The 23,449-nt window shown below is 53.2% G+C and overlaps 1 protein-coding gene and 1 long non-coding RNA gene across 2 annotated transcripts in view; one reads left to right on the top strand and one right to left on the bottom strand.

Moving 5' to 3' along the window:
- Nucleotides 1-3,972, bottom strand: part of LOC103346711 (uncharacterized) — a 107,250-nt gene extending 103,278 nt beyond the window's left edge. Inside the window, exons 1-2 of the mRNA XM_070064713.1 lie at nt 3,905-3,972; nt 3,249-3,317 (exon numbers count right to left, since the gene is read on the bottom strand). The gene's annotated coding sequence lies outside the window, so the exon portion shown is untranslated. The remainder of the gene's footprint in view (nt 1-3,248; nt 3,318-3,904) is intronic.
- Nucleotides 3,973-7,670: 3,698 nt separating this feature from the next.
- LOC108176151 (uncharacterized) lies at nt 7,671-22,853 on the top strand. The gene is made up of 4 exons (XR_011384381.1): nt 7,671-8,255; nt 15,255-15,609; nt 21,917-22,035; nt 22,534-22,853. It is a non-coding gene; the product is annotated as an uncharacterized lncRNA (long non-coding RNA).
- The last annotated feature ends 596 nt before the right edge of the window (nt 22,854-23,449 follow it).

Here is a 23,449-nt window from a genome sequence, read left to right as displayed (position 1 = left end):
CCATGTAATGAGATAAAAGGATGCAGCCAGCTTAACTTGTCTCTGCTTTACAAAATTTTAGGAAATTCAAGTTCAACTCTGAGGGGCACACTGGAACACTGCGTGTCATCCCATGCTTTGCAGAGTTCCTGATACAGTGTTGTTTATTAAATAACCAGGAATAAAGGCATCAAGAGAGGAAGAAAGGAAAAGAAGAAGAGGAAGAGGGAGGAGGGACAGGAAAATGATGGAAAGAACCCAAAGTGGAGTGCTTAGCTGCATAACAGAACCTTGTATATGCAAAGTGAAGATGTGGAGAGGGAGTAAAACAAGCATTTTAGAGGAATAAAGCCTGAAAATGCATGAAGATCATCATATGGGAAAGGTATTACATTTATTGTGGGATGCCCAAAAGAATGGCAAAAGGAGAGCAAGTTCCAAAGAACTAATTTTCTATGACATATGAAAGGGACTTTATCATAAAGTCATTCAGTAATTGAATAGTGATGGAGGAATGAGCATTTAGCCTAGTGGTTATCCCACATTAGAGTGCCTACATTTGATGCTGTTTTGGCTCCTAACTCCAGCTTCCTGGAACCCAGACCCTAGAAGTCAGCTCTGATGGCTCAAATGATTGGGCTCCTGCCACTCAGCTGGAAGACCTGGATTATATCCCTGGCTCCTAGCCCCAGTCCTGGCCACTACAGGCATTTGGAGAATGAACCAGCAGATAGAGTGCTCTCTCTCTCTCTCTCTCTCTCTCTCTCTCCCCTTCTAAAATTCATAATTAAAAAAATCCTAAATTTATAAATTAAGTGTGTCCACCTAAGCCTTAAATTCACATAGGAAAGGAATGAAAAACGGGCATTGTCACTAATGATGAGAGTGTATCTTGGCACAGTATCTACAATGATTACCCAATTTTAAAACCTTGTACACTTTCTGACCCAACAATTCCATTTATAAGAAAATAGCACAAAATATACATGAAAAGATAGGTCTGTTCAGTGCTGCGGCATTATAAGAAATAGAGAAAATATCACCTTTCAACTACCCAGAGGGGACTGGCTACTGAAGAACAAGACATCTATGCACTGAGAAAATACAGAACTAAAAATGAATAGGTTGACCTGTATTTGCTGATACAAAAAGTCAGCCAAAGATTAGTTATTACTGAGTTGAAAAGATGTTTTCTCTCTCCTATTCTTTAAATTCTTTAGTAATGTGAGAATGGTATCTTGTAATACTTAAAACTATGTTGTCCAGTTGTAAAAGCATTCAATAAAAGGTTGGAAGATTACTCACTGCTGTAGTCTGAAATATTGGGTTCCCCCCAAAATTTGTATGTTGAACCCCAATCACCAAAGCAAGGTGTCAAGGGGTAGGCCACTGGGAGGTGATTAGACTGTGAGAGTTCTGCCCTCGTGAAAAAGGCTTGATGGAAACTGTTTCTTCTGCCATGTAAGGATACACTGAGGGGCCTGGTGCTGTAGCACAGCAGGTTAACGCCCCGGCCTGAAGTGCTGGCATCCCATATGGCTGCCGGTTCAAGACCTGGCTGCTCCACTTCTGACCCAGCTCTCTGCTGTGGCCTGGGAAAGTAGTGGAAGAAGGCTCAAGTCCTTAGGCTCCTGTATCCACTTGGGAGACCCAGAGGAAGCTCCTGGCTCCTACCTTTGGATTGGTGCAGTTCCAGCCATTGCGGCCAATTGGGGAGTGAACCAGAGGATGAAAGGCCTCTCTCTCTCTCTCTCTCTAACTCTGACTGGAAAATAAATAAATAAATGTTTTTTTTTTTAAAAGAAAAAGTGTGGCTGATAGAAAAATAAAGGTGAAACAGATCATTCTCTCAGAGAGAAGGAAAAGGGAAAAAAATTGGTGGTTTGGCAGCTCAAACTTAGATATAGAATTTGAAAAAAGAGAAAACACCAACAGGAATGCCATTAGTAATTAAGACATAAACAAACACTATTTAACATAACTGAATATCCATGTATAAATTTGACATTCTCCATCATAAAGAGTTCTGAAACTCAAGTTTCACTCTTTTGGACATACTACTCTATTTTTAATATAAATTTTAATATGAATTACCTTTCCCTAGTACAGAGGCTCATCTTAAAATGGAACTTGATTCAAACTGACACTCAATAAAGCAATCAGCAAGCATCGACCCAACCACTTCCTAACATAACTTCATTTAAAAAGTTCTCATTGGGACCGGCGCTGTGGCTCACTAGGCTAATCTTCCACCTTGCGGCACTGGCACACCGGGTTCTAGTCCCAGTCAAGGCACCAGATTCTGTCCCGGTTGCCCCCCTTCCAGGCCAGCTCTCTGCTGTGGCCAGGGAGTGCATTGGAGGATGGCCCAACTGCTTGGACCCTGCACCTCCCTGCATGGGAGACCAGGATAAGTACCTGGCTCCTGCCACCGGATCAGTGCAGTGCACCAGTTGCAGCGCGCCAGCCGCAGCGGCCATTGGAGGGTAAACCAATGGCAAAGGAAGACCTTTCTCTCTGTCTCTCTCTCTCTCACTGTCCACTCTGCCTGTCAAAAAATAAATAAATAAATAAAATTAAAAAGTTCTCATTGTCATGGGCATGGCACAGTGAGTTAAGCTGCTGGTTAGGGTGCTCACATCTTATATGGAAATGCCAGTTCTAGTCCCTACAGCACTTTTTCAGATTCAGCTTTCTGCTAATGCACCTGGTAAGGCATCAGGTAGTGGCTTGAGTCCCTGGGTCCCTGCCACCCAAGTGGGGAGATGGAATTCCCGGCTCCTGATTTTGGCCTGGCCCAGCTCTGGCTGTTGTGGTCATTTGGGGAGTGAACCAGCTATGAGCAAAACCTCTCTCTTTTCTTTTACTTCCTCTTTTTCTCTTTCTGCCATTCTTTCAGATAAATAAAATAAAACTTTAAAAATAAAAGGTATTCATTTTTGGTGCATAAACTGTACAAATATACTCCTCAAGATAGCATTTTTCTTCTCACCTATTGGTAAGTTCTGGAATTTTAATGTGTTTTCCTTTGCTGTTAAATAGGAATAGTCTTCTGAATTACTAACAAAGTCAGGAGACTCAAAAAATGTAATCATGATTTAAACTGTCATTGACATTTAACTGCAAGGAATATAAAAGTTAAGAAAAGTTAATTCATATGCAACCATAAAAAGCAAGCCCTCAACATCTGGGTCTGTACCAGTGTACTCAGTCAATAGTTTCCAATCTTACTGAAGCCCAGAGAGTTCTATTGGGAAGATATACTTAACTGTTTCTTCATCATTAGGTTTCTTTGTAGGCATACATGTTGGTTTTTCTGCCATGTCAGAGAGAAAGAACTGAAAATGAAGAAATAAAGTCTTTAAAAATGTTCTTACAAAGGTTACATTCCTGCTTTATAACACCACGGACCTGTTTTGAATTGTAGCTGTCTTGCTACAGAGGCTTCTACACAATAAATAATATACATTCAAGATACGTGGTAATGCATGTAACCATAACACAAAAGCATTCTAGGAAAGGTAACTTCCTTTTTGAAATCAAGAGGACAAAGAGCACTCACTCTTCATTAAAGGACTCTACAGTCATGAGAAACTAGAGACTTTTGTTTTAATCCATGCTAAACCAACCAAGAAGCCTGCATAATTGCTTATCTTTCCAGAACAGCTTACCAGGGGAGTCTGGGGCATTAGAGTACAACAACTGAAGGAGAATTAGAAAGACAGAGCTTATAGAATATAAACGGGTCCCTTGGACACTGAACTAACATAATGATAATTCTCACAAAGCACCTACTATGCATCCAGCATTGTGCCCGGAGCCTTGTGCTTTACCTTATTTAGTGCTCCTAGGAGCCCTGAGGTGGACAGATTTTCATTGCCATCTGCCAGGTGGAAAAAAGACACAGAAAGCTGAAGGAACTTACTTGCCCAGAGGTCCAGCAGGTCTGAACTGGTCCCAAAGCTGGTGTTCTTCCTACTGGCCACACTAGTGGACCAAATCACCATTTCCTGTGTTTGCAACAGTTGCAAAAAAGGTGGGGAGGATACAAGGGAGTCCTGTGTGCTGATTTCCCAGCAGGACCGCCTGCGATGGCCCTGCTGCCCTACTTTTGAGAACAATAGCACAAAGATATGAAGAATAGGAGGCTTATTTTAAGAGGAAATATTATATATGGGTAACATAAAAAAAAACAAAAATTAACTAAATCAAAAAATGACTCTTTGTGGTGGTCTCTTCCCTGGATCTACTCTGAAAATTGCTACCCTTTAGAATATATAAATTCTCTCAATTTCCCTAACATTAGATGGGTTCTCTTCTATAGATAACATTCTGTTCTATGGCATGGTTTACTCTAACATAGACTATATGACGGTGCTATATTTGCTGATGTTGGGCATCACAGTAACTTCTAGTCATTTAATTACAACTGGTAATAAATATTTAAGTTACTGGGAAAAGGTTGCTCCCTAACTTCTTATTCACTAAGAATGTAAGTAAGTTACTACAAATTCAAGAGTATCTGTTTCTGTATATTTTTGGCACACATGTCCAAGTCTAGTTTGAAAACCAGACATTGGTTGGCGTGTATTTCAAAACCCAGTTATAAATGAATTGCAGGAGACCAGCATTGTGGCATAGCAGGAAAAGCCGCCACCTGCAATGCCGGCATCCCAGTCCCTGCCTATGTGATCATCTGGGGAATGGAGCAGCAGACAGAATATCTCTATCCCTCTCTCGGTAACTCGGACCTTTTGGCCTTGCAATTAAGAGACTGGTTGAGGAGCTAGCACTGTGCCAGAGTAGGTAAGGCTGTGGTCTGTGGCACCAGAATCCCACATGGGTGCTGGTTCAAGTCCCAGCTGCTCCACTTCTGATCCAGCTCTCTGCTATGGCCTGGGAAAGCAGTAGAAGATGGCCTGAGTTCTTGGGCTGCTGTACCCATATAGGAGACTCTGAAGAAGCTCCTGGCTCCTGGAATTGGATCTGCCCAGCTCCAGCCATTACAGCCACTTGGGGAGTGAACCAGCGGATGGAAGACCTTTCTCTTTGTCACTCTATTTCTATGTCTCAAGTAAAAAAAAAAAAAAAAAAGACTAGAGTAAAAGTTCTCCAAATATGGTCCCTGAGCCCCTGAGAATCCCTGAGACTTTGACGGGGCCCAGGAGGTAAAAATGCTCTTTTTTTTTTTTTTTAACAATACCAAGGTGTAATTTGCCTTTCCCACTGTGATAACACTTACAGTGATGGTTGAAAAGCAATGGTGGATAAAGACACCTGCTGGTCTTCAGCTCGGCAGTGTCACGAAATTGTATTATTGCTCATTGTGCTATTTCCCACACACATTCACAATAACAACAGAAAAAAATGTAGAACGAGCCCTTATAAAGCACTTATGTTGTACATAGACATGTTGGTTGTCTTGAGAACTGCAAGGTGTCTGGCGCATAACAAATCTCCCCAGGCAGATGAGTCAATTAATTCACAGGCTTTTATTGGAGTTCTGCTCCCAGGCGAGGTTCCATGGCCCCAACAAAGCAACAGAGCTGGGGCAGGGGAAGTCCCGGGTCAGGGATTGGGAGTGCTCCTTTTATAGATTCGGGGTATGGGGGTTAAAGGTTGAGGCGGGTCTGATCCTCATTGGTTGACCTTTAGGTACCCGCGGGACCTTGACAAGGACTTTTCTTCCCTGGAAGTATAGTCCTTCCCTCCTTGTGGCTCCCAAAGCTACCAAGAACAACAGATTCTGTGAGTGGCAAGAGATAGTTATTTCTTTTTTATGAAACATTGTCAATTGTAAGAAAAACTGACAAACACTGGTATTTGGGTTTGGATATCTCAAGACAATTTCTGGGAAATAAATGAAGTGTGATATAAAACATCAAGAAAAATAACCAAGGGGTCGACTTTTGGCCCAGTGGTTAAGATGCCAGTTAAGATACCCATATTCTGTGTCGGAGTACCTGAGTTCTATACCCAGTTCTGGCTCCTGACTCCAGCATCATGCTAGTGAGGACCCTGAAAGACAGCGGAGGTGACTGAAATGATTAGCTTCCTGCTATCCACATGAGGGACTCAGATCTGAATTCCTGGCTTGTGGCTTTGGACCAGTCTAGCTTCAGCCTACTCTCTCTCTCTCTCTCTCTCTCTCCAAATCTCTCTCTGACCCTCTGACCCTCAAATAAATTTTTAAAATGTAATAAAATAACTGAAAATATATTCTGTAACTGATTAAATTTGAGCTTTAAAGCTAAAGTTTGAGTTTTTGGAGAATTTTATCCATTTTTTTTTTATTTATTTGACTGATAGAGTTATAGACAGTGAGAGACAGAGAGAAAGGTCTTCCTTCTGTTGGTTCACTCCCCAAATGGCTGCTACAGCCAGCACTGCGCAGATCCGAAGCCAGGAGCCAGGTGCTTCCTCCTGGTCTCCCAGGCGGGTGCAGCGTCCAAGCACTCGGGCCATCCTCCACTGCCCTCCTGGGCCACAGCAGAGAGCCAGACTGGAAGAGGAACAACCGGGACTAGAACCTGGTGCCCATATGGGATGCAGGCACCACGGATGGAGGATTAACCAAGTGAGCCATGGCGCCAGCCCCTATCCATCATTATAATCTTGACAGCTTCCCAATACTTAAAAAGTTTTCCAAAGATATTGGTGATTATGACAAATATAAACTTTTTTAAGGTTTATTTATCTATTTAATGAGATAACAAGAGAGGGAGGGAGGGAGAGAGAGAGGGGTCCTCTGCTCTCTGGGTCACTCCCCAGATGGCCATCATGGCGGGGGCGGGGCCAGGCTGCACCCAGGAGCCAGGAGCTCCATCCAGGTCCCAGGAGCTCCATCCAGGTCCCCCACACGGGCGCAGGGCCCAGATGAGCAGAGCTGGGATGCAGGCGAAGCCCTCCCCAAGAGGAGAATTCCTAGCCGGCATCCTGGTCACTGGGGAAGGGGGAACTGGGAATAAAGGCGCAGGAAGCTGGAGGGAGAAACGCAGGAGGGAGGGAGCGTTGGTCCTGGCCCCCTGGCCCTCCCACCCAGGCCTCCAGGACCCTAGCCTCGCCCCCCCCAGCAATTCCGCGCCCCCCCGCCCCCGCCCCGCCCTCCTCGCCACCCGCCCCCCCCCCCCCGCCCAGCTCCCCCAGCCCTGGTCTGGCCCCGTGGGTTCCTGGCATTGCTTCCACTGGGGGAACTCTGCTGGGAGATCCTGTGAGCAAGCGTCCGCACACATACAAGCACAGGCACGCACACGGGTACACACACACGTACAGGTGCACATGCATACACGGGTGAACACGCACGGATACACACACAGATGCACACGGGTGCACACAGGTACACGCACGCACACACGGATGCACACACGGGTGCACACGCGCAGTCTGCAGGGCCAGCCCAGCTTCCTCTCCCCTAGGGTTCCCCCGCCAAAGGAAACCCCAGACCCCCGGGCGGTGGCATCAGGTGGGCAGTGGGACCCCCCGGGAGTGGCTCAGCCCTTAGCCCCAGGGCCTGGGCCCAGGAGACGTCCCAGTGAAGCCCCTCCCAGCGGAGGGCGGTGTGGGGGGCGGCGGGCAGGCCCCTGCCTGGGGAGGGGGAGGCGGCCAAGGACGGTAGGGACTGTGCAGGACGGGCTTGGGGCACAGACCCTGGGGCCCCACAGGGCGGGTCGGGGGCGGTTTCGGGCTGGAGTAGCCACGCCCTCGGGGAGACCCGCGGGGGACGGAGCTCCCAGCTGAGGCCGGCGGTTGGGGAGTGAGCAGCAGACGCGCGAGGGTGCGTTCACGCCGGCCGGGGCCTGGGGCTCCTCGCGGCTCAGCGGCGTCCCCGCCCCGCGCAGGCATCTCGTCGCCTGTGAAAAAGACAAAGATGGACAAGTCGCCATTCAATAGCCCCTCGCCGCAGGACTCGCCGCGCCTGTGCAGCTTTACGCAGCACCACCGGCCCGTGATCGCAGTGCACAGCGGTGAGCGCGAGGCGGGGCGGGGGCTGGGCGGGGGCCAGGGACAGAGCGCACACACAGGCGCGGGGCGGGGCCGGGGCCAGGGTCGAGCGCTGGGCCCACGCCCCGCTCTGACCGCCCCGCCGCGTAGGCATCGTCCGGAGTCCACACCCGTCCTCCGCCCTGCACTTCCCCACCACGTCCATTCTGCAGCAGACAGCGTCCACCTACTTCCCGCAAAGGGCCATCCGCTACCCGCCGCATCTCAACCCTCAGGACCCGCTCAAAGATCTCATGTCGCTTGCCTGCGACCCGGCCAGCCGGCAGCCTGGTCCGGTGAGTGCGGGGTGGCCGACGGGCGGAGGAGGGGGCGCGGCGACGCGGGCAGGGGTCCGTGGGTGGCGGAGGGGGCGCGGCGCCGCGGACAGGGTTCCGCTGGCAGCAGCAGATTCCTCCTCCTTGGCTCCTGCCAGGCCCCCTCAGCAATGCGTGTCCTGCCCTCGGGGTTTCGCATTTGGAAGCGGCAGGTGAGGTGGCACCTTGTGAACAGACAGGGAGGCGGGGTGCAGGGGTCCCAGCCCCCTGGACCTCTAGCCAGTCTCGGGCTTGCCCAACCCCCGTAGCCCTGCCGGCGCCTTGGTCCCTCCGCGGCCGCCCCCCCACCCCCGCTCAGCCTGGGCACCCAGTGTTTCTCCCTTCCCCTCAGGCTCTAGCCCCAGTGTAGCAGAAGGGGCAGCGCATGTGTCCACTCCTTCCTCCCCCTCCCCGCGCACAAACCGAGCTCCTTCCCGGTTCCCCCCCTTCTCCGCCCGGCTAGGGGGAGCCGCCTCCCAGGAAGCCAGTGGGAATCGGGGCTCCCCTGCGGGACCCGTGATTTGTCCTCCAGAGAGCCCGGGGCTACGTGGCCAGAGCCAGAGGGGCCTGGAGGCAGCACCGGGGGCGCAGGGGTCACAGGCCCCAGGCGTCCGCGGGCGGCAGGAACGAGGATCCGGACTTCACAGCTTTGGGGGCTCAGGGGGCAGAGCCCCGGGCCAGCCCATGCCATTCTGGGTGTTTTTAGGATACATTTATGATTTATCTGAAAGGCAGAGTGGGGGGGGGAGGGAAGAGAGAGAGAGGGGTAGAGGTGTTCCGTCCACTGGGTCACTCCCAGAATGGCTGGGGCAGGGCCAGGCCAGAGCCAGGAGCTCCATCCATGGCTCCCACACAGGTGCAGGGGCCCAGGCACCTGGGCCTTCAGCCGGGGACCCAGATGGGAAATGGAGCGGCCAGGACTCGAACCGGCGCTCCGTGGGTGCTGGCATTGTGCACAGCCTGCCATGGGCCACATCTCGCCGTGCGAGGGAGGGTTCCACCTGGCCCTGGAAGCCCCCCACCCCCTTCTATACTTTTCCAGCTGAGAACCCGGATCACAGCTTGGTGGCTTCTGCCCGCCCCGCCCCGCCCCCTCTCACACCCAGGCCAGAAACCAGCTTCCCTTGAACTGCCAGGAAGCCGGCCCCAGATTCAAATCCAGCCTCAGCCAGCTTGAAGGCCCAGGCTTTCCCTGCCCACTCACCTATGAGGTGGGGGAAGGCAACTGTGTCCTGAGAAGACTCCCCTGGGGGTGAACGGGGCCGTGCCCAGGGCCTCGCATACAGTAGGCACTTAATAGATGTGGACAGCAGGTAGATCCCCTCCCTGGAAGCCACACGGGGCTCTGACCGCAAACCCAGGCTCCTGCCCCCAGGCCTGGTCAGGCCCCTGCTTCCCTCCCCCTTTGCAGCCCCTGACCAAGTGCCCTGGGTGTGATTAGAGTGAGGGAGTGAGGCCTGCAGACCTGCGGCCTCCCTGCCTTGCCCCACACAGCAGTTTGGAAGTTGCAAAACGCCCTCGGTGACAGGCGGCCCCCAGGACCATGGGGCGCGGGGTGCTGCGGGAGTGCGTGCAGAGGGCTGGCTGTGTGACCCCAGGCAGCGGACACCCTCTCTGGGCCTGGCCGGCCCCTCACTAACAGGCTCTTGGTCTCTCTCCTCCCTGCAGCCTACTCTGTGCCTAACATGTTCCCTGCAAACGATTCCTTTGGGATTAGGACCAAGGGATCCTGTGGGCAGCTTTCAGGCACAGGTGGGGGCCGAGACGCCGGCCGGAGGGGGGTGGGGAGCCAGGCAGAGGGGCCAGCCTGGGGGGCACACGGAAAGGAGAGGGGAGCCCACCCGCCTCCGCCGCTGGCCACAGCCCGGGCTCCAGGGCCCTCGAGCGAGCCCAGGCTGCCTTCTCCTGGGCTCCCCCTTCTGCTTCTTGCCCAACATCTGTCCAGATGGGGAGAGGCCCAGAGAAGCCAGAGACCTGCCCAGGGTCACACAGGGGTCAGCTGGAACTTGCCTCACTCCCACCCCGTGCCCCAGGCCCAGTGGCCTCGGGGGAGACCCTGCACTAGGGAGGGGCTCAGAGCAGGGAGGTGAGTGACCCCGGGGCCCACGTGTCCCCCAACCTGCCCGCCTTCGGGGACCCTGGGCCTGAGACAGTAGGAGGGGGCCCCAGAGCCCCAGCCCCCCACCATGTTGTTGGGGAGGGGGTCTCAGATGCACAGAGAAGCCAGCCCAGAAGCTCCAGGTCACGTGGGGGAGGTCCCCGAGGCCTTGGCTGGACCCTGCTGCACCCCTCTGGGCCTCGGGCGCAGAGCGGGGGCCAGCAGCTCCCACATCCAGGTCACTGGGAGCCAGGGCAGCGCTGACGGGGCCCAGACCCTCTCCAGTGGGGGCTTCAAGTTCCTGATTGATTCAGAAACCAAAGCTAATAGGTTTCAGGCCTGGCCCTAACTCTTCCCCACCACCTGCCTGAGAGCAGAGGGAAACCAAGCCAAGCAAGGCCCCAGCGAAGATGGGGTGGGGGGCCAGGGTGCAGGGAGAGGAGGGGAGGGGCCTCCCTGGCAGGGCTCGTGGGGAGGGGGGTCCACAGCAGGTCAGGGCTCTGGGACAGGTTGTGACTGTTGGGAGGGGGGTGTGAGGGCAGATGCCACCCGCTCCCTGCAGCCAGGGAGGGGGGAGGAAGCCAGAGCCCCGCTCTGGGCCCCCTCAGGGCTGATTCTGGCTCTGTCCCCACTTCCTCCCCCATTGGTGTTATTCCTGGCAGTGTGCCACTCGGCCCCACGCCCGCCCCCAAGCCTCCTCCTCTGCAGCCCCTCCCCCAATCAATACCCATTGATCTCCACCCCTACCCCCAGCGCGTGCCTAGTCTTCTGAGCTGGGCTCACCTGGACACCCCATCCCCCAGCCACCCGCCGGCCCGTGAGCATCCCAAGGAAGGCCAGGGTCATGTGCCAGAAGCCACGTGGGCAGCTGCGGCCAGGCCCCAGGAGGCAAAGGCTGTCCACTGGAGAGGGTCACACCCAGAGTCTGTCTGGTTGCCAACAGAAACCAGACATGAGGTAATGGCCAAGATTAACTTGAACATGGCTGGAGGTGGGCAGCTGCGAGCTCAGGTGCCACTTCCTTGGGATGGCCCAGTGGCTGCCTCGTTGCCTGGTTCCCGGGGACACCAGTGATAAGTGACAGGGGTGGGTGACAGCCCAAGCCCCCTGGCAGACCTGGGCTCTAGGGAGAGAGACCCGAGATGCCCCCAGCCGGCCCTGGAGTCAGGAGACAGGCCCGAGCAAACACCTGCAAGTCCTGGGGTCTAGGGAGATGGGCCCCAGCCACCTGCCCCCACCCTGGCCGTGGAGAAGAAGGAGACAGGCCCAAGCTCCATGGAAAGCCCTGGGGTCTAGGGAGACAGGCTCGAGCTGCTCTCGGACAGCCCTGGGGTCAAGAGACAGGCCTACGGCGCCATGGCTCAATAGGCTAATCCTCTGTCTGCGGTGCCTGTGCCCCGGGTTCTAGTCCCAGTCGGGGCGCCGGATTCTGACCCGGTTGCTCCTCTTCCAGTCCAGCTCTCTGCTGTGGCCCAGGAGTGCAGTGGAGGATGGCCCAAGTCCTTTGGCCCTGCACCTGCAAGGGAGACCAGGAGAAACACCTGGCTCCTGGCTACGGATCAGCGTGGTGGGCTGGCAGCAGCGCGCCGGCTACAGCGGCCATTGGGAGGTGAACCAACAGAAAAAGGAAAACCTTTTTCTCTGTCTTTCTCTCACTGTCTACTCTGCTTGTCAAAGAGAGAGAGAGAGAGAGAGAGAGAGAGAGAGAGAGAGGCCTAAGACTCCACTGGCCAGCCCTGGAGAAGAGGGAGACAGGCCCAAGCTGCCCTTGGCCAGCCTGGGAGTCCAACACTGGCCTGAGTTGCCACCCGGCCGGCCCTGGAATCTAGGGAGAAGGCCTGGGCAACCCCTGGCCAGCCCTGGGATCTAGGGAGATGAGCCCGGGCCGTCCCCCCCCCCCCCCCCCAGCCCTGGAGAACAGGGAGACAGGCCCAACCTGCCCCTGGCTGGCCCTGGGGTCTAGGGAGACAGGCCTGAGCTGCACCTGGCCAGCCCTATGGTCGAGACTTGGGCCTGAGCTGCCCCCAGCCATCCCTGGGGTCTAGGGATACAGGCCTGAGCTGCCCCCAGCCAGCCCTGGAGACAGGAAACAGGCCCAAGCTGCCCCCTGGCCAGCCCTGGAGTCGAGACATGGGCCCGAGCTGCCCCTGGCTGGCCCTGGGGTCTAGGGAGACAGGCCTGAGCTGCCCCTAGACAGCCCTGGAGGCGAGACACGGGCCCGAGCTGCCCCCAGCCAGCCCTGCAGTCAAGACACAGGCCCTAACTGCCCCTGGCCAGCCCTGGGGTCTAGGGAGATGGGACTGAGCTGCCCCTAGCCAGCCCTGGGGTCTAGGGACACGGGACCGGGCCACCCCCCTCTGGACCTGGAGAAGAGGGAGACAGGTCTGAGCTGCCCCGAGCCAGCCCTGGGGTCGAGACACAGGCCCGAGCTGCACCTGGACGGCCCTGGGGTCTAGAGAGACTGGCCTGAGCTGCCCCCCAGCCAGCCCTGGAGTCAAGACATGGGCCGGAGCTGCTGCCTGGCCGGCCCTGGAATTGAGACACGGGCCGGAGCTGCCCCTGGCTGGCCCTGGGCTTTAGGGAATGGGCCCAAGCTGCCCCTGGTCAGCCCTGGGGTCTAGGGAGACAGGCCCGGCTGCCCCCCAGCCCTGGAGAAGAGGGAGACAGGCCCAAGCTGCCCCTTGCCGGCCCTGGAGCCAAGACATGGGCCGGAGCTGCCCCAGCCAGCCCTGTGGTCTAGGGAGATGGCCTGGACCGTCCCCCACCCCAGCCCTGGAGAAGAGGGAGACAGTCCCAAGCTGCCCCCTGCTGGCCCTGGGGTCTAGGGAGACTGGCCCAAGCTGCCCCGGACAGAACTGGGGACGAGACATGGGCCCGAGCTGCCCCGACCAGCCCCTGGGGTCGAGGAAGACAGGCCTGAGCCACCCCTGGACAACCCTAGGGTCTAGGGAGACGGGCCTGAGCTGCCCCCAGCCAGGGGTCAGCCTGGGGTCAAGACTTGGGTCCGAGCTGCCCCTGGCCTGCCCTGGAGTCAGGATACAGACCCGTGCCACTCCTGGCCATCCCTGGGTTCAAGACCCGGGCAGCCCTGGGGTCAAAGAGACAGGACCATGCCACCCCCCCACCCTGGCTTTGGAGAAGAGGAGGACAGTCCCAAGCTGCCCCTGGCCGGCCCCGGGGTCTAGGCAGACTGGCCCAAGCTGCCCCCGGCCAGCCCTGGGGTCTAGGGAGATGGTCCCCGGCCGCCCACCCCCCCAGCCTGGGGAAGAGGAGAAAGGCCCATGCTGCCCCTGGCTGGCCCTGGGGTCTAGGGAGATAGGCCCGATCTGCTCAGGCCAGCCCTGGGGTCAGGAGACAGGCCTATGTCCCCCAATTGCCAGCCCTTGAGTCTAGGGAGATGGGCCTGAGCTGCCCCTGGCCAGCCCTGGGGTCAAGGGAGATGGGCCCAGGCCACCCCCACCAGCCCTGGGGTCACGACACAGGCACGAGTTGCCCCCGACCAGCCCTGGGGTCTAGGGAGATGAGCACGAGCTGGCTAGGGAGACAGGTCTGGGCCAACCCCCCCGGCCCTGGAGAAGAGGGAGACAGGCCCAAAATGCCCTTAGCAGGAGCTGGGCTCTAGGAAGACTGGCCCGAGCAGTCCCCAGCCAGTCCTGGAGTCGAGACCCGGGCCCAAGCTGCCCCTGGCCGGCCCTGGGGTCTAGGGATACGGGCCTGAGCTGCCCCCAGCCAGCCCTTGGGTCTATGGAGTGGGCCCGAGCCAACCCCCGCCCCCCCAGCCCTGGAGTAGAGGGAGACAGCCCCAAGCTCCCTGGCTGGCCCTGGGGTCAGGAGAAAGGCCTAAGCCCCCCACAGTCTAGCTCAGGGGTCCAGGGAGACGGGCCCAGGCCAACCCTCCCCCCAGCCCTGGAGAAGAGGGAGACAGGCCCAGGCTCCCTGGCCAGCTCTGGGGTCTAGGGAGTCGGGCCCAAGCTGCCCCTGGCCAGCCCTTGGGTTAGGAGACAAGCCTAAGCCCCCCACTGTCCAGCCCTGGAGTGTAGGGATTTTGGACCGAGCTGCCCCCCAGCTGGTCCTGGGGTCTAGGGAGACAGGCCTGGGCCGCTTCCCCACCCCAGCCCTGGAGAAGAGGGAGACAGGCCCTGGAGTCTAGGGAGACAGGACCAAGCTGCCCCCGGCCAGCCCTGGGGTCTAGTGATTTGGGCCCGGGCTGCCCCGCGCCCCAGCCCTGGAGAAGAGGGAGACAGGCCCGAGCTTCCCCTGGCCAGCCCTGGGGTCAGGAGACAGGCCTACGTCCCCCACTTGCCAGCCCATGAGTCTAAGGAGACGGGCCAGAGCTGCCTCTGGTCAGCCCTGGAGTCGAGACAGGGTCCCAAGCTGCCTCTGGCTGGGCCCTGGGGTCTAGGGAGAGGGGCCTGAGCTTCCCCCAGGTCTCCTGTGCCCCTGCTGGGCAGCCCCAGGCTCATCAGCTCCTCTGTGATACCAGGCTAAGTGGTCCGCCCTCCTCGGGGCTTGTGGGCCTCTCACCATCTGCACGCTGGTCACCTTGGGCAAGTCTGCTGCCAGCTCAGAGCCCCTCTCTTCACAAAACGGGGGGGGGGGGAGGGGAAGCCCCGGGGCGGGGCGGGAACCCTGGTCCAGGGCTCCCTGGTTGGCCCTTCTCCTTGGAAATGTCTGCACCAGGGTTAGCAAGTGCCCGGCCCACGCATCTGTGTCTGTCTCCCCCAAGCCGCAGCGGCTCCTGAGCCCGTCCTGCTCCGTGGCTTCTGCTCAGCCCCAGGACTGCCCATCGGGGATCCCGATGGGATGTTTCTGGCAGCCTAGTCCGCCGGGTCGGGGGTGCCAGGGCCTGACTACGGGTCTCTCTGTCTCCCTCCGCTGCCCAGTCCTGGTACATGGGGTAGCAAGGGTCCTTGCCTTGTGCCCCTCTTCCATCACCAACAATCCCAGGGGGCACCACAGCCGGCCCTTCTGAGCAAGCCCAGCCCGGCGGAGAAGACAAAACATAACCCACCCAGGCGGAAGAGAAAAACCGAACCGAGACACGTATGGGGGAGGGGCCAGGAAGACCCCCACCCACCCACGCCGCCCAGCTGAGCAGACAGAAAGCCAAGGCACCTGACTGCAGTGCTGCCCCGCGGGAGCCGGCGCCTGCCTCATCTCTGCACCTGCTGCTCCAACAGGGCCAGGACTGAAGCACGCGCGCCTGCCCCTCCCCCGGCCCCGACTGCCCAGGTCCAGGTGAGCACCGCCCAGCGCCCGCGCCCAAGGACTGGGCCATCGGGACACCCAGCGAGGCTGCCTCTCCTGGGCCATGGGGACATCGGCCTCCCCCACCCGCACCCCGTCTCCCCATGGATGGCCTCGGCGAGAGGGAGGCGGGCACTTGGAGCGGGTGCGGCAAGGACCCCAGCCGTGGGCAGCTGAGACTTTGGTGGAGGGCAGGGGTCCCGCAGAGGGGGAGCGCGGGGAGACCGCGGGCAGCGCGAGCCCAGCGCTGGGCATCAGTGCACAGGCACCTCTCCCCCTCCCCCGCTCGGGGACTTGCTCCTGCTTGCTCCCTTGCTCTCCCTGCCTCTGGGGACGGGGTCTTCCCGCCCTGCCCATCCTGCTTGGAGGAGAAGTCTACGCAATTGACATCCCAGCCCAATTGACACCCCAGCCCGGCTGGGCGCCCCCAGGGAGAGAGCCACGTTGCACACACTGTAAGAAATGCACTTTCCCAGGGCGGGGCGGGGCTGGCCGCGGGGAGGGGGAGGTGCCCGTGGGAGGGGAGGGCTGCCCCCTCCAGGTAGCCCCTGGGGAAGGAGCGCCAGAGCATGCGGTTTAAGTGCCTGACCTCAACCTTTGTCACCTGGGACACCGAGTGGCCACGGTGCAGCCCCGCCCATCTCACCCCCCTCCGCCATCTCCAGTCATCGCTGTGCCCCCCCAAAGCTAGAGATTGGACCCCAGGGGTAGCGCTGGGCGCCCGGCCCGCCCTGCTGGAGCGCCGGGGTGGGTTCCGGGGCAGCCGGCTTGCTCCCCCAGCCTCCTCCGCCAGTGCCTTACATCCTGGAGCGGTGAACCCCCTGGGCCCCCCCAGCCCGATGGGGGCCAGCATTGCCACTTTCACCCCTCCATCCAGCGGGGCGCAGCCGGGGGTCCCCGGGAGCTGGGGGGGGGGCGGGCGGACCCCCGCACAGAGGGCTACGCCAGGACTCTGGCGGGAGGGGGCGGGGCGGCGCCGGTTGTGGGGGGGAGGGGGTCGCACGCGTTTTTCAGTTGAGCTACACCTAAAACACTAAGTGAGGGACCCCGGCCCCATCCTCACTCCCACCCCTCCTGGCAGGAGAGGGGAGACCAGCGAGGGGCGCGAGGTGTCCTAGGGCCTGGGAGCCCGGACAGGGGGACCCCTCCTGGCCTCTGCCGACTTCTTCCCACCAGACGACGCTGGGGGGGGGCGTGTCCCCGCCCCTCTTCCCCCAGTGGCCCCCAGCCCGGCCTGGGCGAACCCTCTCCTCCCGAGAAAGGCCCGAGACCCCGGCCCGGCCCGTGCGGCCCCTCCCCTAGCGGTGCATGGTGCTGGGCGCTGGAGAGCACAGCCTGGCTTCCAGCGTCCAAGCGACGCGTGCATGGCAAACCGGGCTCGCCCTCCCCGCCCGCCTGGCTCCTCTTACAAAACAAAAACAAACAAAAAAAGATACCAAAAAAAGAAAAAAAAAACACCTAAAAACCAAAAGCCCCAAACCTCCAGGTTTCCTGATTTGCAGGGATTTCTACCACTTGAGGTGCCTTGCCTTGGAGACGGCGCCCCCGCCTGGGCGGGCAGAGCTGCATGGCTGCTCTAGTCCAGGCGCTGACGTGATAGACGCCGGTCGAGCAACGGATGTATTTATGTGTGTAGAAGCGCACCTACGCTTTCTGGAAGCTTCTTTCTCGTAGGTCCCACGAAGCCACGTTTGATTCCAGCTTGCACCTCGCCCTCTCGGTTCCCCCGCCCCCCCCAGCCTGTCGGGGAGCAGCGCCTCCCCCACATGTCCATCCCCCTGCAGGGGTGGGGGCGCAGAGCATCGCAATCAGGGATACCAAAACCGACTCTTGCTAAGCAGTGCCTCACTCTCTGCTGGCGCAGCTCGGTCTTCTTCCCACTCCTCCATATGTCTATATAGTCAATCCAATATGAATGCCAGTTTAAGTAATGGCTACTCTGCTTCCAATTCACCTTCCTGCTAATGCACCTGGGAAGACAATGGAAGATGGTCCAAGTACTTGGGTCCTGGCACCCTTGGAGACCTAGATGGCGTTTCCGACTCCTGGCTTTTGCCTGGCCCAGACCTGGCTTTTGTTGCCATTTGAGAAGTGAACCAGAGATAGAAGATTCTCTCTTCCCTCCCCCTTCCTCTCTCTCTCTCTCTCGCTCTCGCTTCGCTCTCTGTGTGTGTTTCTTCCTGTCACTAGCCTTTCAAAAATTTAAATAAATAAATAAATCTTAAAAAAATAAAGAAACTCCATAGCCACTAGCAGACATTCCCACTTTCTCTTGCTCTCTCAGCTAACTATTCCCTCCCCATTCCCCAACCCTGACTCCCAGTACCAAGAAGTCGCTTTTCTAGTTTGTGTCTCTCTAGACTTCTCTCTGCTGGGCTTTTTACCTCTCCTGCCTAACTGTAATTATATTTCCTTTGCCCCACATCCCACCTTTCCCCTGCCCACTGGCCACACAAGCCTCTGGTAACCACCATGCTATTCTGTCCTCTACAAGATCGCATGTCTTAGATTTTACACCTTAGTGAAATCATGAGGTATTTGTCTTACCGTGTCTGCCATATTTTATTTAATGTAATATTTCCCAGGTTCAACCGTGCTGTTGCAAAACTGGATTTCATTCATTTTATAGCTGAATAATATTCTACTGTGTATATGTACAACATTTTAATGATCTCTTCATCTGTTGATGGACAGTTGACTGCATGTCTCGGTTATTGTGAATAGTACAGCAATGAACACAGAGTGTGGTTGTCTCTTTAACCTACTGGTTTCATTTCCTGGGCATATGTACACAGAAGTGCAAGGCTGGACCATGTGGAAGTTCTATTTTAAATATTTTGAGGAACCTCCATACTGTTCATAAAAGCTTTGTTAATTTCCACTTCCACCAACAGTGTACAGGGTTCTCTTTCTTCCACATCCTTGCCAGCACTTGCCATCTTTCATCTTCTTGGTAATAGCCACTCCAGTAGGAGTGAAATGATGTCTCATTTCAGTTTTGATTTGCATTTCCATTATGATTAGTGAAGTTGAGCATTTTCTTGGTATGTTTTGGCATTTTCTATGTCTTCCCTTGGCAAATGTTGGTTTAGGACTTTTGTCCATTTTTAAATTGGGTTATTTGTTTTCTTGCTATTGAACTGTTGGAGTAATTTAATTCTCTCTTCGTTCTGTAGATTGTTTCTTTTGCTGTGCAGTACTTTTTAGCTTGATGGAATCATTTTTTGTCTTTTTTTTTGGTTTAGTTGCCTTGCTTATGAGGTCATATCTAAAACAATCACTGACCAGACCAATGGCATAGAACTTCTCCATATGTTTTCTTCTACTAGTTTTATCAATTCTGGACTTAGATTAAAGTCTTCCATTCATTTTGGCTTAATGTCTGCAGTACTGGGAGCTAAGGATCTAATCTCATTCTTTGGAATGTGAATGTCCACTTTTCCCAAGGTATTTGATTAAAGAGAACATCCTTTCTCCATTGTGGATTTCTGGCACAATTGTTGAAAATGAGTTAACTAGAAATACATGGTTTTACTTCTGGGCTATCCATTCTGTTCCATTTCTCTGTTTGTATTCACATAAATACTGCATTGTTTTTGGTTATTACTGCCTTGTAGTATATTTTGAAGCCAGGTAGACTGATGCCTTCAACTTTGTTCTTTTTGTCCAGTACTACTTTCACACTAGGGGTTTGTTGTGGTTCCTTGCAAATTCTAGTCTTGCTTTTTATATTTATGTGAAGTATATTTTATTGATATTGCATTGAATATATTGGGTGCTTTGAGTAGTATGGATATTTTAATGTATTAATTCTTCCAATCTATGAACACAGAATATCTTTTTTTGTACATTCTTCAATTTCTTTTCATCACTGTTTTATAGTTTCAATGTAGAGATCTTTCACCTCAATGGTTAAATTTATTCACAAGTACATTTTAAGTTATTGTGAATGGGATTTTTGATATTTCTTCATCAGATAGTTCATTGTTGGTGAACAGCAGTGTTACTATTTTTGTTATTGATTTTGTATCTTGCAACTTTACTGAATTCATTTATTAGCTCTAACAGCTCTTGGTGGGGTCTTTTCAGTTTTCTGTAATATGATTATGTTGGGAAAACAGGGACAATAAACTTCTTCCTGTTCAATGTGGCTACCTTTTATTTCTTTATCTTGCTAATTTCTCTGGCTTTCACTTCTGGTGCAATATTTAAGTGATGAAATTAAAAGAAAAACTTTCAAATTTTCCCCATTGAGAATGATGTTGGCTGTGGATTTGTCATGTTTGTATGACTTTTATTATGTTGAGATCCATTCTGTCTGTACTTAATTTCTTGAGAGTTTTTTCGTGAAATGATGTTGACATTTGTAACACGCTTTTTCTGTGTCTGTTGAAACAATTGTGTGGTTTTGTCCTTCATTCTGTTAATGGGATGTGTTACATTCATTGAGTTGTATGTGTTGAAATAATCTTGCATCCCTGGAGTGAATCTCACTTGATCATGGTGAATGATCATGTCAATGTGCCTCTGGATTCAAATTCTATGATTTCCATTGTGTTTTATTCTTGTTGTGTCTTTGGTTTGGATATCATGGTAATGCTAGCCTCATAAAGTAAGTTTGGGAATATTCCATTCTCTTCCTTTTTTTTTAACAGTTTGAAAATTGAAATTAGTTCTCTTTTAAATATTTGATAGACTGGGGACCATGAAGTGACATAGGAGGCTAAGCTTCGCCTCACGGTGCTGGCATCCCATAAGGGCACAAGTTCCAGTCCCAGCTGCTCCACTTCTGATCCAGCTCCCTGCTAATGGCCTCAGAAAGCAGTGGGCCCCTCACACATGTAGGGGACCCAGAGGAAGCTCCCAGCTCCTGGCTTCTGATCAGCCCAGCTCCAACCGTTGCAGCCATTTGGGGAGTGAACCAGCAGATGGAAGACTTTTTCTGTCTTTCCCTCTCTCTATAACTCTGCCTCTCAAATAAACATATAAAAAATTTTTAAAAAAAATATGTTTCGCAGACTCCTGGACTTTCTTATATGGGAGACTTTTAATCACTATTTTAATTTCCTACCTCATTATTTATCTGTTCATTTTTCCTGTTTCTTCATAATTTGATCTTGGTAAGTTGTACATATCCAGGATTTCATCCATTTCTTCTGATTTATCCAATTCATTAGCATTGATTGTTATAGTAGTTTTTTTTTTAATTTGACAGGTAGAGTTATAGACATTGAGAGAGAGAGACAGAGAGAAAGGTCTTCCTTCCATTGGTTCACTCCCCAAATGGCCGCTACGGCCAGCGCTGCACCGATCTGAAGCCAGGAGCCAGGTGCTTCTTCCTGCTCTCCCATGTGGGTGCAGGGGCCCAAGCACTTGGGCCATCCTCCACTGCCCTCCTGGACTACAGCAGAGAGCTGGACTGGAAGAGGAGCAACCAGGACTAGACCCCGGCACCCATATGGGATGCTGGTGCTGCAGGCGGAGGATTAACCAAGTGAGCCACGGCATCGGCCTATAGTAGTTTCTTATGATTCTTTATATTTCTGTCATATTAGATGCAATGTCTCCTTTTTCATCTCTGATTTTATTTATTTGAGTCTTCTTTTTTTTCTTAGTCTATCTAAAGTTTTGCCAATTGTTTCTTTTTTCAAAAAAACATTTTTCTAGTGTTTATTTTTCTAGTCATTTGTTTTTGTCATGATCTTTATTATTCCTTTCCTTCTAATAATTTGGTTCAAGGTGTTTTTTTTTACGATTTTATTTATTGAGAGGTAGAGTTACAGACAGAGGAGATTGAGAGAGAGAGAGAGAGAGAGAGAGAGAGATCCTCCATGTGCTGATTCACGCCCCAGTTAGCCACAACAGCCAGAGCTGAACTGATCCAAAGCCAGGAGCCAGAAGCTAGGAGCTTCCTCTGGGTCTCCCACGTGGGTGCAGGGACCCACACACTTGGGCCATCTTCAACTGCTTTCCCAGACCATAGCAGAGAGCTGGATCAGAAGAGGAGCATCTGGGACTTGAACCAGTGCCCACATGGGATTTCAGCACTGCAAAGGCCTAGCCCACTATGCCACAGCACTGGCTCCAAGGCGACTTTTTAAAAGATTTATTTATTTATTTATTGAAGTTATAGAAAGAGTAAGTGAAAAAAGAGAGAGAGAGAGCTTCCATCTGCTGGTTCACTTCCCAGATGACCACAATGGCTAGGGTTGGGTCAGGCCAAAGTCAGGAGTCCCATCCAGGTCTTCCACATGAGTGACAGCGGCCAATGTACTAAAGTCATCTGCTGTTTTCCTAGGTGCGTTAGCATGGAGTTGGATCAGAGGTGGAGCAACCGGGATTTGAACCAGTGCTCATATGGGATGCCGGCCTTACAGGTGGCTGCCTAACCCACTGCACCACATGCCAGCCCCTGGTGTGAGTTTTTTCCTCATTTTCCTTGAGTTGCAACATTGTGAGAGGTATCTGTTCTTTTCTGATGTAGATAGTCATTGCTGTTATCTTTTTTTTTTTCAGAATTGCTTTTGCTGCATTCCATCCATAGCTTTCAGTATGTTGTATTTTCATTTATTTTAAGAAAAATTTAAATTTCCTTTTAGGTTCTTCATTGACTCATTGGCTTTCTAAAAGAAATACATTGTTTAATTTTTGTGTATTTCTGAAATTCTAACTGTAAATGAGATCTAGTGTTATATAATTGTGGTCATAAAAGATACTTGATATGAATCCAATCTTAAAATTATTGGGCTTTTCTGTGGGCTCACATATAACCTATCCTGGTTAATGCACCACGTGTAGTTGAGAAGAATGTGTATTCTGCAGCTGTTGTATGGAATGCTCCGTAGTTGTCAGTTAGGTCTAATTTACCCACAGTGCAATTTAACTCTGCCGATTCTTTGTTGATTTTCTGTCTAGATGATTTGACCATTGCTGCAAGTGTGGTGTTGAAGCCCTCAACCATCATTGTATTGCAGTTCATTTATACCAGTTTGGGCCACAGCTGCTCAACCTCTGATCCAGCTCCCTGCAAATGGGCTGGGAAAAGCAGTGGAAGATGATTCAAGTTTAGAGGTCCTGTCACCCACATGAGAGACCTGACTCCTGACTTCTGCCTGGCCCAGCCCTTGGCCATTGCAGCCATCTGGGGAGTAAGCCTTTTCTCTCTTTCTCTCTGTAACTCTGCCTTTGAAATAAATAAATAAATAAATCATAAAAGTATCATTTTAATATATGTGTGAAGACGTGTTTCTGGTGATTCTGTTCTGCTTCATTGGTCTATATGTCTATTATAAGCATCACACTAGGCTTGTAGTAAGTTTTGATAATGGGAACTGTGAAACTCATAATTGTCTTCAAGAATATTTGGATATTCAGAGTCCCCCAAGATTCCATGTTAATTTTAACATGGAATTTTCTATTTTTGGATTGCCATATATCTGTAGATCATTTTGGATAATATTAATATCTTAACAATGTTCAGTTTTTAAAAAATAAACAGAATTTTTTTCTTTTTACATGGATCCTCTTTCATTTCTTTTATCAGATATCTTTGATTAAGCTACAACTTTAATAGATTTGAAAAAATATTGGGGGCCGGCATTGTGGGTGCAGTGGGTTAATCTGCCACCTGTAACACCAGCATCCCATATGAGGAACAATTCTAGACCCAGCTGCTCTACTTCCAATGCAGTTCCCTGCCAATGCACCGGGGAAAGCAGTGGAAGACAGCCTATGTACTTACATCCCTGCCACCCACCTGAAGCTCTTGGCTTCTGGCTCTTGGCTTCTGCCTTTGGCATAGCCCAACCTCAGCCATTACAACCATTTGGTA

Source organism: Oryctolagus cuniculus, chromosome 19, assembly GCF_964237555.1.
Source record: "Oryctolagus cuniculus chromosome 19, mOryCun1.1, whole genome shotgun sequence".
Classification (NCBI taxonomy): domain Eukaryota; kingdom Metazoa; phylum Chordata; class Mammalia; order Lagomorpha; family Leporidae; genus Oryctolagus; species Oryctolagus cuniculus.
This window is presented reverse-complemented; position numbering and strand designations above follow the sequence as displayed.